Raw genomic sequence first — 19,578 nt, forward strand, 5'->3', positions numbered from 1 at the left:
TCTGTCTCCATATCCTGTGTGTGAACTGTTGCCCCTAATTGCAGTATTTGTCACTATCTCAAATGCATCAGAATTCACTTTATTTTTTTTCCTCTCAATGATCTTGAATATCTTCTCACCAATACTTCCCTTCTTCAGAATAAATATGCCTAGGCTTTTCAACCTCTCCTCATAATCCTGAAACCTCAAGCAAAATCTTACTATGACAGTCTTTTTCTTCACTGTTTCCAGAGACTGGATATCTACTGTTGTAGGACACCAGCCAAAAGTCTTCTTCTTAGATGGACCCTCGAGGTTTAGATAAGTTACTTCCACCAAGATGACTTATGAAGCTAACTTGAAACTCACAGACCCTGCCACAGAGGGGCTAGGTACACAGTGCTGGATGTATGACCGCACTAGTGTCATGCTTAGATCGAGTAAGACCTGAGAATTGAGCAGTAAACTTATGACTAGATCTGGTCAGCCTTCCCATTTTGCACATCACAACAGCATAGATGTATTTAAGTAGCATCTTTTAACATAGTAAAACAACTAATGGTGATTTACAACAGTGATTGAAAGAAAATTTGACATGAGGGAATGTGTGACAGATGACCAATAGCTTGGACAAGGAGACTCCATGCACTGGTTCTATTACTATCTAGCAGTCTATCTTGCAAAGCATTTACTCTGAAAGAATGTGTTGCTGTTGATTTCATTGCCCTATACATCATTACCTCTGGATATTTTCCTGTTTGCATCCTGCAGCGTAGATCCATTTAGTTTATAATCCCACTGCTTAATTCTCTTCCCTGATCTCATCATTTTACATTTACCCAAATTAAGTGTCATTTGTTACTCATCAGCTCATTCTACTAACCATCTAGCTTTGTATTGTTTTGCTTCCTCCTGCTCCCTGATGTCACAACCTCTTCTCTGTAAATTAGTGCTATCTCCATTTATAGAAAAATATGTTTATGTTCCCAGTTGTTAATCACTGTACAAACAATGGGACCAAGTCTAATCACTGCAGTATCCCATCAGCAAACTGTTGCCAAATGAATTCCACTCAAAACCACACTTAGTTTTCTTGGGTTTAGCCAAACTCCGTCCACCTCAAGAGTTTGCCTGTTGTTTGTTTCTTTCCAACCTCAAGGTATAAGAAGACTAGAACATAAGAAATAAGATCAGAGTTAGTGAAGCAGCCCCTTCAGCCTGCTGTACTATTCAATAACAAAATGGCTCCTGATCTGGACGTTAGCACTTTTCTACCCAAGTTCAATTTCACGTTCAAGTTTATTGTTGTCATAGGCATGCATACACAGGGTATAAATTCCATTAAAAATAGCTATTTGCAGCTGCAGCACAGTACAACACAGACAACCACATGTTAACATAAACATAAATTAACATAACTTATGTCTATGCAAAATAAACAACAAAATAAACAGTGACACTAGTGCAGCACACAAGGGTGCAAGGTTGGCAGTGTGAAAAAAATTATAGTCCAAAGTAGCCCAATCTCCATAATCCTTGATTCTCCGTGAGTCTAAAATCCTTCCTATCTCAGTCCCATATATGCTTAATGATTCGGTTTCCACAGTTCCATGGGATGGAGAATTATAAAGACTCACAATCCTCTCAGAAGAAATTGCTCCACATCTCTGCTTTAAATGGGTGACTTCATATCTGTAGACTATGCCCCCTAGTTCTATATTCCCTGGCCAGAAGAAATATCCTCTCAGCATTCACCCTGGTAAGCTTCCTAATGCTTCAATTCTTCTTAACTTGAGAGTACAGGCCCAGTTTGCTCAGGCTTTTGTCATAAAACAATCGCTTCAAATCACTATAGCGAACCTTCCTGCACTGCCTCCAAGGCTAATATATTCTTCCTTAAATAAGGAATCCAAATCAGTACACAGTACTCCAAATATGGTCTCACCAAAATCATGTACAGTTCCAGCAAGACAGCCATACCTTTAAACCCCTTGCAATAAATGGCAACATCCTATTTTCCTTCTTAATTAATCATGGCACTTTATAATAACTTTCTGCATTTCCGGTATGAGGACACCTGATCTCTCCGATTCGTTTTCTTGATATATTGAAAGCCTTGAGGCAAGATAAATGTTTCCCATTCACAGAACTTCATTTGTCAACAAGATTACTTGTGATAAACTCAAAAGTTTATTAATATCTCACTCCCATGAACCTCTGCTGATTCCCTCATGACTTACTATTCCATGTCACATAATACATTACGCCTACTTTATTCTTTCATTATTCTTTCTATTTCAATGATTTCTAATATTTTACTTGGAAAATGAATCTCCCTTCTCCCATGACAATCTCTCCAGTTACGCTGAATTGATAGTCACTCTTAATTCCCTTCTCCTCCTCCCTGTGGATATAGTCTTTATCCACATCTTATTTGAATAACCCTATTTCCATTACACATGCGTTTTCACTGTTTTCTTTTTAATTTTTGTTTATATTTGAATCAATTTGCTTACTTCTACGTTTACGCACCCTGTACTACTACTGAAATAGATCCTTGCGATATCTATGGCATCACAGCCTCTCTTTCTCCAACAAAGGCATCCATTTTACTCCAGGAAGGATTTCAATCATTATTAGAGGCATACATTTCTCCACTCAGATTGACGTGCCTCATCATTATTCCCGTATGCATCAAACTTTTACCCTGTCCACTAAACTAATATATTTGTGACTGTATTTAACTCAATGTCAGACTGACGGTCCTGGCGAGCTCCTGCTCGCCCAGCCTGGAATATCTAAAGGTGAAGTGTTGACCATTCTATCTGCCAAGGGAGTTCGCTTCACCTATCCTGATGGCAGTCTACATCCCACCACAGACGGACATGAAGCCTGCACTCAATGAGCTATACTCCGTGGTCAACAACGTTGAGACAGGATACCCTGAGGCCCTCTTCATCATCACAGGGGACTTCAATCAGGCCAACCTCAAGAGTGTGTTACCAAAATACTATCAGCACATCTCCTGCTCCACCAGGGCGCCAACACCCTTGACCACTGCTATACAACCATCAAAGATGCCTTCCGAGCCACCCCTCGTCCTCACTTTGGGAAATCAGACCACCAGGCTGTGCTCCTTCTCCCTGCATACAAACAGAAACTGAAACGGGAGGATCCGGTACGGAGAGTTGTGCAGTGCTGGTCTGAGGAAGCAGATGAGCTCCTACGTGACTGCTTTGAGACAGTGGACTGGTCCATGTTCAAAGACTCAGCTGCCAGCCTTGATGAGTATGCCACCACCATCACAGACTTTATCAGCAAGTGTGTGGCAGACTATGTACCAAAGAAGACAATATGGGTGTTCCAAAACAGGAAACCATGGATGAATCGGGAGATCCACTCCCTACTGAAGGAGAGGACTGCTGCACACAAATCTGGTGATCCTGATCTGTACAAGAAATCAAGGTATGACCTTCGGAAAGCTATCAGGGATGCCAAGAGGCAATACCGACTCAAAATAGAGTCCCTGACCAGCCGTCAGTTATGGCAGGGCTTACATGCCATAACAGACTACAAGACGAAGTTGGGCTGCATAGCTAACAACAGCGCATCCCTTCCTGATGAACTTAACGCACTCTATGCACGTTTTGGACAAAAGGGAAGTGGATTGTCACCATCCACCCTGACAGCCACCAACGCAGCTGAACCTGTGATCACAGTGGAGGACGTAAGATCAGTCTTCCGGAGAGTGAACACGAGGAAAGCACCTAGCCCAGATGGTGTCCTGGGCCATGTGCTCAGATCTTGTGCTGATCAGCTGGCAGAAGTATTTGCGGACATATTCAACCTCTCCCTGCTTCAATCTCAGGTTCCCTCCTGTTTTAAGAAAACCACTATCATCCCGGTACCAAAGAAAAGCAAGGTAACATGCCTCAATGACTACCGACCAGTGGCTCTGATATCCACCATCATGAAGTGCTTTGAGAGGTTGGTCACAGCACGCATCAACTCCAGCCTACCAGACAACCTGGACCCATTGCAATTCGCCTATCGGCGAAACAGGTCCACAGCGGATGCCATCTCCCTGGCCCTACACTCAGCTCTGGAGCATCTGGACAGTAAAGACACATACGTTGGACTGTTATGTATTGACTACAGCTCTACCTTTAATACAATAATTCCAAGCAAGCTTGTCACCAAACTCCAAGACCTAGGACTCAACACCTCCCTCTGTAACTGGATCCTTGACTTTCTAACAAACAGACCGCAATCAATGAGGATAGGCAGCAATACTTCCGGCACGATTATTCTCAACACTGGTGCCCCACAAGGTTGCGTCCTCAGCCCTCTACTCTACTCCCTATACACTCACGACTGTGTGGCCACATTCTGCTCTAACTCCATCTACAAGTTTGCAGATGATACCACTGTTGTCGGCTGTATCTCAATCAGCGATGAGTCAGAGTACAGGAAGGAGATAGAGAGCTTAGTGGAATTGTGTCATGACAACAACCTTTCCCTCAATGTCAACAAAACAAAAGAGCTGGTCATTGACTTTAGGAAAGGGGCGGTGTACATGCACCTGTCTACATCAATGGTGCTGAGGTCGAGAGGGTTGAGAGCTTCAAGTTCCTGGGAGTGAACATCACCAACAGTCTGTCCTGGTCAAATCACGTAGATGCCATGGCCAAGAAAGCTCACCAGTGCCTCTACTTCCTCAGGAGGCTAAAGAAATTTGGTTTGTCCCCTTTGACTCTCACCAACCACAAAAAGCATCCTATCTGGACGTATCACAGCTTGGTATGGCAACTGCTCTGCCCAGGACCGCTAGAAGCTTCAGAGAGTTGTGGACACAGCCCAGCGCATCACGGACACCAGCCTCCCCTCCTTGGACTCTGTCTTTACCTCTCATTATCTTGGTGAAGCAGCCAGCATAATCAAAGACCCCACCCACCCGGGACTTTCTCTCTTCTCTCCTCTTCCATCGGGTAGAAGATACAGGAGCCTGAGGGCACGTACCACCAGACTTAAGGGCAGCTTCTACCCCACTGTGATAAGACTATTGAACGGTTCCCTTATACAATGAGATGGACTATGACCTCACGATCTACCTTGTTGTGACCTTGCACCTTATTGCACTGCATTTTCTCTGTAGCTGTGACACTTTACTCTGTACTGTTATTGTTTTTACCTGTACTACATCAATGTACTCTGTACTGACTCAGTGTAACTGCACTGTGTAATGAATTGACCTGTACGATCCGTTTGCAAGACAAGCTTTTCACTGTACCTTGGTACAAATGACAATAATAAACCAATACCAATACCAATACATCAAATGTCTGATTATTTGTTGTTATCACAGTTTGCAGCTACTAGCCTTTCTTGGAAAACATAACATGTTGTTTTCATTTACAGAACTTTTGTTAAACCCTGCACCCTGTAAGCAGTCTGTCCTATTTACAGCACAAATAAGTTAAGTCTGTCTGATTTGTTCTCAAAAGCATCTTAAAACCTAATAATATAATGCCAATGGCAGACACACAGTCGCATGTTGTATGCTTACGTTCTCAACAAGCAATGATACGTGGCTAAGTCTACACAAATAATGTTGAGGATTTGTTAAAAAAAGGCAATGATATTTATTATAAATTGTACATTACGTGCTCAATTGTTTGATTAAATGAATAATAATCAACTTAAGTACAAATGTTGACATTTTAAATTACTAATCCCAGTGCAGAGTGAGAGGAATGCATATTATGAATTGATAGAATCAGTGAATCTTTCAGCACAAAAGGCTATTTAACCCACTGTGGTTATGCTTCAAAGCACTATTTAATTGATCACACTCCCCAATAAAAGTCTGAAATAAAATAAAACAGAAAATACTGGAAATAGACAGCAGGGTAGCTATCAACTGTAGAGAGGAAAAACAGAGTTAACATTTTAGGTTGATAACTTTTAAAATTGCTGCACAATTTTCATAATCCTTAAGAGTAAGAGATTTTTGCTATCAGGTTATGTGATGAAGCAATGAAAGTAATTTTTATGGAAATCCATTTCAGAAATTTGGTCACATGGAGCCAACTGTTAAAATGAATAGTATTAAAATCATGGCATTATGTGCTGCCAGCAGGGGAGTCTCCCACTGGCAATTTGGATTCATAACACTGACGTTCTGGATTGTGTGGTCAGTAACAATTGATCAAAATTCATCATTCCTTCTACTGGCAATGACCCACAGATTTACTGTGGGTTTTTGACGGCAATTTTCCATTATTAAGTATCTGAAACAATGGGAATCCCTCGAAAGCAGATCCACTCCTTCAATGAATGGGCCAGGCAGCACCTATTTCTTCAATCCATTGGAGAATCCAGGCCAAGCCAAGGGGGTAAAATTGGTTCTTGGTTGCATGGGCTAAGGGGCAATATAGTAGTGTTAGCATGTTGAGCCCCAATTCCAAAATTTTATGCCACTGACACCCAACAGGGAATAGCATTACCACCTCGAAATTCAAGAGTTTTACCAATCTATCTGATGGCAGGTGTGTGTACCAACAACATACCAATTGCAGCAGTTCAGAAGGAAGAAACACCACTACTTTGCTCACACAACTGCCTTTACCATAAGGCCACCTTTGCTTTCAAGGCCTCCATTATGATAAATGGTGACATTGTGAGCAACATCAGTGTCCCAAAGAATGACCATAAGATATCTAATGCATATAATTCAATGACTCCCTAAACTGATTCTGTCAGATGTCTGATTCTACCATATGAAATCTCTGGGCTCTGTAGCATATGTAGCTGGGCAGGGTTATTGTGGAAATGATATGGGAATGGGACATAAATTATATAAAGTATAAAGGTTTTAGGGCTACATCTGCCTGTTGGCCCATGTTTAAATTGGCACTAACATTTTATGAATATTTTACAACCAAAGGGGTAATTTTACAATTTGGTGGGCATTATAGCAAGTGCATGTCAGAAATTCTGGCACCACTCTGCAGAGCGTTCATGGCCATTATTGCAAGTGGTTAGAAAACTATATGCAGCCCATGCCTGATATATATCTACTCTCAGTCCAAAACACTGTGCCAATGGGGCAGCACAGTGACACAGGCAGTAGAGCTGATGCCTCACCCTTCAGCTGGGATTTGTGTAGAATTAGTATAAAGGGATGCTTTATGTTCAGTGCAGGCTCAGTGGGCCAAATGATTTGTTTTCATGCTGTATGACTCTCTGAGAACACAACAGAAGATATGACTTGTGAAAGAAAGATCAAAATCTGAAAAGTAATGCTGAAAATCTAAAAGTACTGCCATTGAAGCAAGTGTAATAATACCATTTCCCATTATTTCATGTATACCAGGATCTTTGGCAGGAAATTTGGCATGTCCTCTTTGACCTTCACCAATTTTTATAGACGGACTTAGTGCTTGCAACAGAAAATCAATACATGGGAAAGATCTAAAATTAATTCTAAAATTGCTTTATTATTGTCCAACGTACTGAGGTACAGTGAACAACTTTGTTTTGCATGCCATCCATTCAGATCATTTCATCACATCAGTGCATTGAGGTAGTACAAGGGAAAACAATAACAGAATGCAGAATAAAGTGTTCCAGTTTCAGAGAAAGTGCAGTGCAGGCAGGCATCCTATCCAGATGCATCATAGTTTGGTATAGCTACTGCTCTGCTGGAGAACACAAGGAACTTCAGAGTTGTGGACACAGCCCAGCACATCATGGAAACCAGCCTCCCATCCATGTACTCTGTCTATACTTCTCGCTGACTCTGTGAAGTAGACAACATAATCAAAGATCCCACTCATCCCGGACATTCTCTCTTCTCCGCATCCCATTGGGCAGAAGATACAAAAGCTTTAAAGTACTTACCACCAGACTCAAGGACAGCTTCTATCCCACTGTTATAAGACTATTGAACGGTCCCCTAGTTCAATAAAATGGACTCTTGACCTCACAATCTACTTCATTAAGGCCTTGAACCTCATTGCCTTCCTGCACTGCACTTTCTCTGAAACTGGAACAATTTATTCTGTATTCTGTTATTGTTTTCCCTTGTACTACCTCAGTGCACTGATGTGATGAAATGATCTGAATGGATGGCATACAAAACAAAGTTCTTCACTGTACCCCAGAATGTTGGACAATATAAAGCAATTTTAGAATTAATTTTAGATCTTTCCCATGTATCGATTTTCTGTTGCAACCACTGAGTCCATGTCATGGTATTTTCCTTTCTATTTTGGTTAGGATTCTGGATTTTCTCCTTTCCAATTGGTTATCTTGATTGACCACCTTCATAGTGAGGACAACAAAAGGTGTGCGGTAACATAACAGTTAAGATACCAAACTAGTAATCTAGTGAGCCCTGTGCTAATGATTCAGTGATGTGAGATTGAATCCCATCATAGCAGCTGTGAATCTAAATTCAGTAAGTTAATTCAATTTTGATTGGAAAAAAAAACATTTGTATCAGTAATGGTAAACATGAAATTATTAAGTTGTTGTTAAAACTGAATGAGATTTATGGTCAGCCATGATCATAGTGAATGGAGGAGCTGGCTCAAAAGGCCGAATGGTCTACTCCTGCTCTTACTTTTCCACATTCTGTTTTCAATGAAAATCCTTAAGGGAAGAAAACCAGATGGTTTAATATAATTCAAACACATGAGACTCCAGACCCATGCTATACAGTTAACTCATAACTTGCTTCTCTAATAGCTGTTTAGTTTAAGGGTGATTGGGTATAGACATTAAACTGGACTCCCCAGTGCTGCACACCCATCAATGAAAAAAAAAGTAAATATTGTAAAACATTCCAAAGCAAAATTCCCGGTTTCAATTTTTACAGGTACATTACTTTAGAAAGATGGCAAATTATAATTACTTAAAAAAATGTTCAAAATACAGGTCAGTTCTAAACCACACCCAAATGAAAGAAGGTGCTTGATAATCTTGTTTTTTTTTTAAAATACTGTGAAATATGGAGTGAGCAGGCTGCATACTTGAGGAATGAAATGGCAGAGAAATTACTGGATCAATTCTGCAAACTGACATCTAAAAAGCCAATCCACATTTCAAACTACATCACATTTCTCACTGATACAGTCTCAGGCTTAAGCTTTTTTTTGTGGTAATTTTCTTTTCTTTGTAAATGAAGTCACCCATCCACACTATTGCCCATACCTGCATCCACATGTCACATTCTTCCTGAAACAGAACTATACATTTCGCTCTATCTGTCAGCAGGGTGACAGCAGCACGTATGATACGTCGATTATTTTTGTACTAATAATATAAATTATGTGGCTAGAAATTCATTCTGTCAGTAGCACTAAATGTTTGCTATTATAACAGTTTTTTTTGTAGTTGCTTCTAAAATTCTTCTAAAAAGAATTGATTTCTGGAAGTGAAGTAGTTATTTTGTGCTTTGAGCACAGCCAATGATGATTTTATAATAAAAATTGTCAATGCAGCAGAATTTTAGAAACAGAATTTGACATGAATGCCTTATTAAAATATGTATATAGCACATGTATCAGAGAAAATGTTGAGAGAGAACACACTTGCATAGAATGAAGTTTTATATTCAACACATTGGTTTTCGCTGTGCAAATCACCTGAAGCCAGCTAAACCTGGACACAAGATTGCAGCACTTTTTTTGTCCAAGTGCTAAGCAAGTTGGGTTTCCACAACTTTTTTTTGTTGCCAAAAAATAATGGCCACCAGCTCCATTAGATCAAATTAATCATCGTGACAATTTTCCACTGATCCTGCCAGAAACAATGTGGTGGGAAGTCAAAATAAAACATGCAATATAATAGTTAAGTATATGGGTTACTCCTTTTTAAGATCTTGTTTCATTGAATTTCAGGGTGGACATCAATGTGTATATCAATTGCTTAACTCTTGTGACTGAGAATGAAGTTGTATCCCAATATGTCATACTAAATAAGATGATGTGAGATGCTGGGATAGGGAAGAGGACTATAGGTAATGGTCAACAGAACAGAACCAATATGGAACTCCTTATGCTATTACAAAATTGAACTATGTAAAACAACTGACCATGTGTCTCACAAAATATTTTAGAAGCCTCCCCTCTCCATTAATTCTCCACCAGAATCTCAAAGATGCACATTCTGAGAGTGGACAGCAGTGTTACATGGTGCTTCTGTAGAAGTTGGGCAATAAGGAATCCCCAGTCACAGGTTAGCTCAAAGTGAAGGCTCTAATCACTTGACTTCCACTCAGGTGCAGGCTGCGAGACTTCAAGCTGATACAAAAATATTTGCTGTGAGTCTCCAGCAGTTCATATCAAACAACAGAAAACCCAGCATACTGATCAGGCAAGTAATTGCCTGCTTCCTTGTGCTTGAATTAAATTGATGTTGCTCTAACTATAAACCGCAGGGGATCACATACAGTTCAGATCGTAAGGACATAAACTGAATGCACTCTCCATGGATCTCTGAATTTAATTCAGGTAGGAGAGTGCATGCCTTCAATCTCTTTGAGATGAACTTCCAAACAGAAGACTGTAGTGTTGGCTATTAACTGAATCAACTTAAGCAGTGAAGAGGTAGTTCAGAACAAATCCGATAAGCCTGTGCTATTGTTAGGGCTGGATTTGTGTCTAAGAAGGGCACAAGTTCAATAAATAAGATGAATCAATTCTGTCAACTAATTTTAATACCCCAAATGCCAACTGAACACAGTCCGCTGGAGTAAAAGGAAACAACTTTCAGCAGCTAACTTTCCTCTGATTAACTACTGGATTCCTTGTAATCAATTGTCCTCATCATAACAATCATCCATTATTTTTAATGTTGATGTACCAATTATCCCAGTAGCAGCAACTTGTCTTTCAAATAACTTGATAAAGGTGATACATTATTTTTTTGAAGTGCAGTAACGTCAGATTAGTTACAATAATCTGCTTTATGATCAAAACCAGAGGTTTTGCAAAAGGTATTTAATTAATCAAGGCAGATTTACTTCTGTTAATCAGTAAATTATGTCAAATATCCACTACTTAACGTTAACTGTGTAGGAATAACAATATCAGTGCAGGTAGTTACATCTGACAAGTGCAAGCTTAAGTTCAAACTGTGCCTTTCAAAGGTCGCAAGGATGCTTCACTGTTAAAAGTTCCCAGAGCAGATGATTAACTAAAAGCAAAGGCACCAAATTCCCGCTGGGAATGCTTAAAGCATTTGCAAGCACTTTCTGACCACTTTTGCCTCAGCTTCAACAGTTACATCCCTTTGTTCCTCTTGCACATCCAACTTCTCCCTTTCTCTAATAATCCTGAACCTATTATTTTCCCTATTAACTCACGTTTCTTTATATCCACTCTCCAAGTTATTCCTGTCCCTGCAATCTATATTCCCTTTCTTAACCCTATCCCAGCTAAACTGATAACCATACAATTTCCTTTCCTAGGTCACACGCTAGAAGACATTGTTGATAGTTCCCTCTCCCCAAGAACCATCGCCTAACTTTTCACAGTTGCCATCATTAACAACTAAAAACTAAAAACGTGCAAATGTTGTTAAGTCTAAAATAAAAATAGAAAATGCTGGGAACACTGGAATGTTTTCAATGCTGCATGACCAGTGAATGCATTGCACTGATAGAAGTTCAAGGACAGCTGGAAAAAATGTTTGGGACCCCGAAAGGGAGGAAAGGAATAAGCAACAGGGCAGGCAATTGAAAGGAAGGTGCTGTGAGATGGGAAGTGAGTGTTTGTGGAGATATAAAGTAAAACCAGGTCTCGCAGTAGGAATGGTCCCTTCAGAATGCTGAAAGGGGACAGAAGGGGAAGACATGTCTAGTAGTGATATCGCATTAGTGGAACTTTTGACAGACCCATTGTTGAATGTGAAGGCTTGTGCAGTGGAAAGTGAGAACAAGGGGAGCCTTATATTTTCTCTGTGTAGTTGGAGAGGGAGTGAGTGCAAAATACAAAAACATGTCACAGGCAGAATTGACTTATGGTTCAGGAGAAATGAAGACATCTTGGCAGCACTGGTAAGAATACAAGCAGAATAGATACAAAGGAGACAGAAAAACTGGGAGAATGGGTTGGACCCTCGCGGAATGCAGGGTGGGAGGAGGATAGCTGGCTGTGGGTTGTAATGGCTATTGGAGCTGATGGGGATGGAGACTGAGAAGCTGAATAAAAGAAGGGATCGGTCAGAGAGTGCCCATGTAAAAGTAAGAGGAGGGTAGAAACTGGCAGCAAGCAGAAATTTTGAGGTCTGTACAAGAGTGAAAAAGCAGTGTTAGTACACTCATCCCTGCACTGTTAAAAGAGGTGAGCAAGGAGGCCTAAAACAAGGACTGTTCCACATATCCCACGAAGAGACAGGCAGAACATGAGCATTTGGGTTCCCATAACTACACCTTTGATTTGGTGGAAGTGAGTGCAGTTAAAGATCAAGCTCTTCAACATGTGAATGAATTTAGTGAGGCAAAAGAGGCTGGTGGTAAAGGGATCTGCTTGGGCTTCTATCCAAGGAAGAAGCAAAGGGTCCTCATGCCCTCCTGATGTGAGCTGGAGGTGAGGAGAGAGACAGGAATTTCATCATGAAGATGAGCTGATTGATTGTTGGGGGCCAGAAACTGGAAATTTCTGGAATGTGTAGTGGAAAAGTGGTGAGGGGAAAAGTAGTGGAACGTGTTGAAGTTCTCACAGATGTTAGTGGGAAGAGACTGAAGAGGTGAAAGGATAGAGTTGAGGTAGGAAGGTCTACTAGGACAAGAACAGGCTCAAACAATGGGCCACCAGGACTATTCTGCTTTTGGATCTTTGGGGAGGGGAAGGGGTGGGAGGAGTAGAAGTAGGTTGTGCATGTTTAGGGAACTATGAAGTTGTGAGAGAAGACCTCCAGAGGAAATGAGGTCAATGACTGTATGGGGAACAATGGCCTGATGTTTATAGATGAGGTCATGGTCCAGAGGGAGGTGTGAGGAGGAGGTGCCAGAAGGTTGGCCTCAAGCTTCTGCAAGGTAGAGGTCAGTTCTGTGAACAAAAACCACATTGTCTTCGTCAGTAGGTTTGAGGAGAATGTTGGGATGTGTCGTCAGTGAGCTCAGTGCTGCACATTCAGAGTGGAGTTGAAAGAAAGTGAAGTGAAAAGATTGAGCTGTTCAGTGTTAGCGATGAATAGATCAGGAAAAGTTAAGGGAGAAGAGGAAGTAGGCTGGTTGGATTGGGAATTTTGAAAATGGGAGAAGTGGCCTACGACTGGGTTAAAGATTCCTGGCCAAAGGAATGGGCAAAGGCAGATGAAGAAGACCTCAACATCAATCCACCGTAATTCACATGTAACAAACCAGCCTTCATAATTTCCACCACCTTTAAGTTGATGCTGCCATCAGACATATCTTCCTCCCATCCAAGCTCCTTGTAGTAGCCCAAAGGAACCATTCCCTCTGTGACTCCATGGTTCACTCTTCCAGTTCTACCAGCACCCACTCCCCTTCTCATGGTATCCTCCCATTTAACCACAGGAGATGTAACAGCCTCCCTTTTACCTGCTTGGCCCCCTGATGTTCTGGTGAGGGGAAAAGAGAGGGCCTCTCCTCATAACTCTGCTAAGACAAAACAGAAAGATGGGCACAGTTAAAAGCTGTGACCAAATCACCTTTATAGTGTTATAGCAGGACACATGCCAATAAAGAATTCTTCTGTACATCAACTCAAAAGGGTTGTATTTAATCACAATAAAACACTTACTACGAGTATATATGCCAAGTTAGTTTAGCCTTAGTTCATGAGCTTGTTCACATCTCAGTGGTTTCTCTGCCAAGGAAGAGGGGAATATCCTCCTCCATTCCAATGAGGCACTAAACGCAAGAGGACCTCAATCCATCTAGGTGGCCCTCCTTCTATACCTTGCTGTGTTAGCATAAAAGGAGGAGGTGAAGAACCTTGAATGATCTTTCCATTATCATTTATTTATAGGCATCATCTATGTCCCAGTGGGAGGAAATATAAGATCAAGGGGCAGAGAGGAGAGGTGTATGGATACAGTTCTAAAGCAGCCTGCTGGGATTTAGGATTACTTACTTCCACTCTGGTGTTGTGGGTTCTGATGTGGCTAATGAGGCAAATGTGGGAACCATAGACTCTTCCACAGACAGGGAAAAAGGTATCTGACAAGAGTTGGTTGTTTGTGAGGTGATCTGCTCCTTTTGTCACTTATGCAGAACCTGTGTGTGCTCCTGATGCATGGTCTTGACGTTCTCAGTACCATCCCAAATGCACCTTGTCCACTTTAGTCACAGAGCAGTGATTTCCTGGAGTCAGCAGTGATCTTGCTTTTCTTCAAACTTTTCCTCTGTCCTCCTGGTAATATCTTCCCAAGTCAGAGCATGGAAAAGAATGTCTGTTTCGGGTGTCTGTTATTGGGATAGGCAAACAAATTGGCCTGACCTATGTTCCCAACTAAGTGTGGCTGGGACCTCAATCCTGGGCTGTGGACCTAGGAGGACACTGACATTGGTTTGCTTGTTCTTCTAGAGAATTTGGAGCATTTTGCAGAGGCATCATTGGTGGTATTTTTCCAGTATGTTGAGATGCCAGCTGTAGACGGCCCAGGTCTCAGAATCACACAGGATGGTAATGATTATCACAGCTGAATAGGTCATGAGTTTTTTTTTGCCACAGCTGAGGTCTCGATCTTCAAATACCCTTTTTCCTCAATCAACCAAAGTCTGTACCGATGCATGGAAGACTGTGATGTATTTCATCAACAATGCCTGCCTTTGCCATGAGATGGCTACTGAGATATGTGAAGTAGTCAATGTTTTCCAGTGTCTTGCCATGGACCTTCAGAGAACAGTGTGGTGCAGCAGGGACAGGTTGGCAGAGGACCTCTGTCTTGCAGATGTTGAGTGCCAGATCCGTCTTCCCATATGCTTTGAATAACCGTTTCATTATCACACATTTGTAGTCCCAGAAGAGGGAGAAAGAAGGTTAGACAGGAGTATGAGTGAAGACTGTGGTTTGTGGATTCAGCTACAGTCTGTGCAATTGTGTGTGTGTGTGCACACGCGCATGTGGGGGGAGGGATGGAGTGAGCCATATTTTTAGTGGTATATCTGTGAAATTTCTTGTGGCTTTGCTCCATTGATCAAGAATTCTCACTCTTAGAGGAGACAACTCAAATCAAATTTCTTTCGGGGTTTTTCCTTGTTAGCTTTGGTGAATCACTTGGTCTCCCTGGCACACAAATCCTCCATCCTGGCTTGTGCTCATTCACCAAGACTCCAAGGTTTTTCTCAATAAATCTGAGAGCACTCTCCCACTTCCCTGTAGCCTTTCACTTCTCTATGTTGCTCCTGTTTGGTTAACATGGGAAGTGCACTTTTAAGGGCTGATACCATTCTCCAAATGTCACCTAACAAAGTTAAGAAAGCTGCACGGAACTGAGCACCAATGGAAACAATGCAGGTAGGATTTTAAAACATTTCTGGTCCAAACTACCTTAAAGCTGTTTTAAATGAATTTGAGACCAATTTCGTGATTTAGTTTAAGGGGAACTCAATAACTGATTTGCATTCAATTCAAGGATATTTTAATGTACCAAAAATAGGTGAAATCCAATCTCTAGAATAGGATGTCTTGCTCGATTTTGCAAGTGCTCATTTCGAATACTGTGCACTCTTTGGTTTCTACATTCCTGAGATGAAGGTGCAAAGAGGAGATATTGAGGAAGGCTAGTTCAAACTTACTGGAGTTTAGAGGAGAGTGCGCTAATTGAGACATGCATAGAACTGAGAGAAACTGACAGGGGTAGATACTGAGAGGCTGATTCCTCAGGCTGGAGAACTAGGTGCATAGTTTTTGGATAAGAGTGGTAAAATGTTACAGTGGGTAGTGCTGCTGCCTCCCAGCACTAGTGATCCAGATTCAATACTGAGCTCTGGAGCTGCCTGTGAGGAGTTTGTACATTCTCCCCATGTTCACATGGTTGCCCCCAAGATACCCCGCTTTCCTCCAACATCCCAACGACGTGCTGGTCGGTAGCTTAATTGGCTGCTATTAATTGCCCCGAGTGCAGATAGGCTGAAAGAGAATCTGGGGTGTGGGGGAGGTGGTGGTGGTGGTGGACATGTGAAAGAAAATAGGTTACAGGGAAATTAGTTGGGAAAGCAGAATGATGGGATTGCTCTGAGAGCCAGCACTAACACAATGGGCTGATGGGCATCATGAATGAAATCGGGAAATCAGCCACTGAACACAGGGATGACGAGAAATTTCTCAACTCAGATGATTATACATTTTTGTAATCCCCTACCTCGACTATTCTGCCTGTAACTTACATTTAAGGCTGAGATTGATAGATTTTGGACACTTACAAGAGGATCCATGACCTTATTGAATGGCAGAGGAAACTCGAGGGACAATGTGGCTCACTCCCACTCATCCTACAAGTTCTCAAGGTTTTCAGCCAAAGTGCAGCCTGCAAATTGTGAAGAAATTCCCAGTTTACTTCAGTGTGATTCTCCTTTTTGCAGCAACTTCGATTTCTTTAGGCAGGATTTCAAAGTCTGTTTTCTTCAAATAATGTGAAAACAGCTGGGGGATGAATTTCAAACCATTTGTTTCATGGGAAAATGGTATTGTGTAGTTGATTTTTCAATTTCAGCTAGGGAGAGAAAATCTGTCTGAACGAGATGGGTAAACAAGCACAGAGAGAAATGTTCAGAGATTCAGAGCTCAAATTTATTGATAATGATGATTTGAAAAAAATAGTTATTCACGTAAGGATTTATTAATTTCTTCTCAGTAAAATAGCAGATTTATCTCCCTTGCTGTAAAATTAAGACAGGAAAATTCTTCAGTGCAGCAAAAGCAATAATGCTTAAGGCTGGCCCCAAAATTGTGCTGCAAGCTTCATTATAATTGGCCAGGCTGTAACAGAGACAGGAGAAATTTCAAATATCTACAAAGGATCTTAAAACAGGCATTAGATTTCTTAAGAGTGTAAATGAAGAACCTAACACTAATTTTATGCATCTGACACAGAGGCCTCATAACTTACCTGACCCAATTGCACGTCAGGTTCTTATGTGTCCTGAAGATACAGGGCACTGACCAATAAAACATTGTGTGCTTTTCATGGGATTAAAATGGAAACACAAGGTCTAATTTCTACTCATAATCTTCATATTTCCTAATGGCCTGAAAACAAGATCTCCTTTCAAGAGAAGCGATTGTCAATTGGGCTTCTGAGAATTAGGTACAGCGGAGATCATTATAGTATTTGCTTCTTTCTGCATTGAGAGTATGAAACAATAGACATGTATTTATTATTGCAGCTTCAATAGATAAGGAAATTATTAATTATTTGTTTTAAAGGACTAAATTTAAAAGATGTTTTATTGCCACAAATGTCTTTGAAAGTCCTTTCCAATACTTTGACAAGTGATGTACAGAACAGCAGAGTTAACAGAACATCACCCTGCTCACTCCTTGTCACTCTCTGCATGGTTAATAAGCAGCAGGAACATAGAAAGATAGAAGCAGGAGAAAGCCATTCAACCTTTCGAGCCTGCTCCATCATTCAAAACAATTATGGCTTATCCTCTGTCTCAATATCATATGCTTGATCTCTCTCAAAGCCCTCAATGCCTTTTGCACCTAGAAATCTATCTCCCTCCAAACATATTCAGCAACTTGGCTGTCAGCACATTCTGTAGTTGAGAATTTCACAAGTTCACCACCTTAAGTGAAGAAATTTCTCCTCTTCTCGAGTCAAAGTGTCTTATTACCCTATATCTTGAGACTGTGACCCCTCATTCTAGATATGTTACCCAGGGCAAATATCCTTCCTGTGCCCATCCCATCAAGCCCTGTTGGAATTCCATACATTTCAAATGAGATCTCCTCTCACTTTCCTGAACTCCAGTAGATACAGACATAGTTGATCCAATCTCTCCTCAGATGACAGTCCTATCATCCCAGAACCTTTGTTATTTTCTTTGGCAAGTATGTATTTTCTTAGGTAAGGAGATCAAAATTTCACATAATACTCGAGGTGGTCTCTTTTCTCTGATCCACAAAAATACTTGCAATGAAAGCCCACATACCATTTGCCTTCTTAATTATTTGCCACACCTCCATGTTTTCTTTCAATCACTGGTGTACAAGGACACCCAGATCCCTTTGTACATCAAAATCTTCCAATCTATCACCATTTAAATGATCCTGTTTTTCCTACCAAAATGGTTAACTTCACATTTACTTACAGTATATTTGATCTGTTGTGTATTTGCCCACTTACAAAGTGTCCAAATTGACTTGAAACCTCCTTGAATCCTCCTAACAACTCACAATTCTGCCCAGTTTTGTATCATCAGCAATCTTAGAGGTAATACATTCAGTTCCCTCTTCCAAATTATCAATGCATATTGTGAATAGCCAGAGCCAAAAGACTGATCCCAAAAGTAGCCAACTCGGTACCATCTGCCACTCTGAAAAATGATCCACTTAATCCTGCTCACCCTTTCCCACTTATCAATTAATTTTCAGTACACACCTGTATACTACCCTTAGTCTCATGTGCTTCAACTTTGCAACCTAATTTCTTACATGGAACTTTATTAAAAATCTTCTGAGAATCCAAATACACCACATCCACTGGTTCTTCCTTAGCCAGTCCATTAATTACAGCCTCAAAAAGCTCCAGTAGGTTTGTCAAACATAATTTCTCTTTCAGTAATCCATGCTGATTTGGTCAAATCCACTGATGCTTTTCAAGTGTCCTGCTATCACTTTCTTTATGATAGATTCTATCGTTTTCCCCATTACTGATGTTAGGTTAAACAAACTGAAGTTCCCCGTTTTCTCTTTCCCTTATTTTTAACAAGTGGGGTTACACCTGAAAGTCTGCAATGTGTAGGAAACCTTCCATAATCTTTAAATTTTGGGAAATGACAACCAATGCATTCATTTGTTCCATGGCACACCATAAGACCATAAGACACAGGGGCAGAATTAGGCTATTCGGCCCATTGGGTCTGCTCCACCATTCGATCATGGCTGATTTATCTTTCCTCCTCAACCCCATTCTTTTGTCTTCTCCCCGTAACCTCAGAAACACTTATAAATCAAGAACCTATCAACCTCTGCTTAAAATATACCCAATGACTTGGCCTCCACAGCTGTCTGAGGCAATGAATTCCACAGATTCACTACCCTTTGGCTAAAGAAATACCTCCTCTTCTGTTCTAAAGGGATGTTCTTCTATTCTGAAGCTGTGCCCGCTGGTCCTAGACTCTCCCACTACTATAAACATCCTCTCCACATCCACTCTATCCAGACCTTTCAATATTCAGTATGTTTCAATGAGATCCCCCCCATCCTTCTAAATTCCAGTGAGTACAGGCCCAGAACTATCAATTGCTCCTCATAGGTTAACCCTTTCATTCCTGGGATAATTCTTATAAACCTTCTCTGGACCCTCTCCAATGCCAGCACATCCTTCCTTAGATATGGGGCCCAAAACTGCTCACAGTACTTCAAATGTGGTCTAACATGCCTTATAAAGCCT

General features: G+C 41.0%; 1 protein-coding gene across 1 annotated transcript in view; it reads right to left on the minus strand.

The window, feature by feature from the left end:
- The window catches only part of LOC127570314 (cadherin-18-like), a 480,238-nt gene that overhangs the window by 191,324 nt on the left and 269,336 nt on the right, over nt 1–19,578 (minus strand). The gene's annotated exons all lie outside the window — the stretch shown is intronic.

The sequence above is a fragment of the Pristis pectinata genome, chromosome 5, assembly GCF_009764475.1.
Source record: "Pristis pectinata isolate sPriPec2 chromosome 5, sPriPec2.1.pri, whole genome shotgun sequence".
Lineage (NCBI taxonomy): Eukaryota > Metazoa > Chordata > Chondrichthyes > Rhinopristiformes > Pristidae > Pristis > Pristis pectinata.